Below are 344 nucleotides of genomic sequence, written 5' to 3'. Positions count from 1 at the left end.
CATTTTAAACACTAGAAACCATGAGGTGAATTCACAGTGTAACCAATTGCCATAATGAAATGCAAATAAATAAATAAATAAAAACAGCACACTCAGTGAATGACCTGGATTACAATTTTCATGGTATACGTTGTTCTCTACGTTAAATTACGTTTGCTGACTGTAGACCTGGAAAGCTAAACGCCAAAACATTTTATATTTAAATGCATACCTCTACTACAAAAACGACACCCGGGAGACACGTATTTTAAATTGAAACGATAGGTTCACAAGCCGTCCTATTACACCGCTTACTGCTTTCTAAAATGGGGAAGGCCTACTCGTTCTGGTTCAGGGTTAAGCAG

This window comes from Anguilla rostrata, chromosome 18 (assembly GCF_018555375.3).
Source record: "Anguilla rostrata isolate EN2019 chromosome 18, ASM1855537v3, whole genome shotgun sequence".
Lineage (NCBI taxonomy): Eukaryota > Metazoa > Chordata > Actinopteri > Anguilliformes > Anguillidae > Anguilla > Anguilla rostrata.
This window is presented reverse-complemented; position numbering follows the sequence as displayed.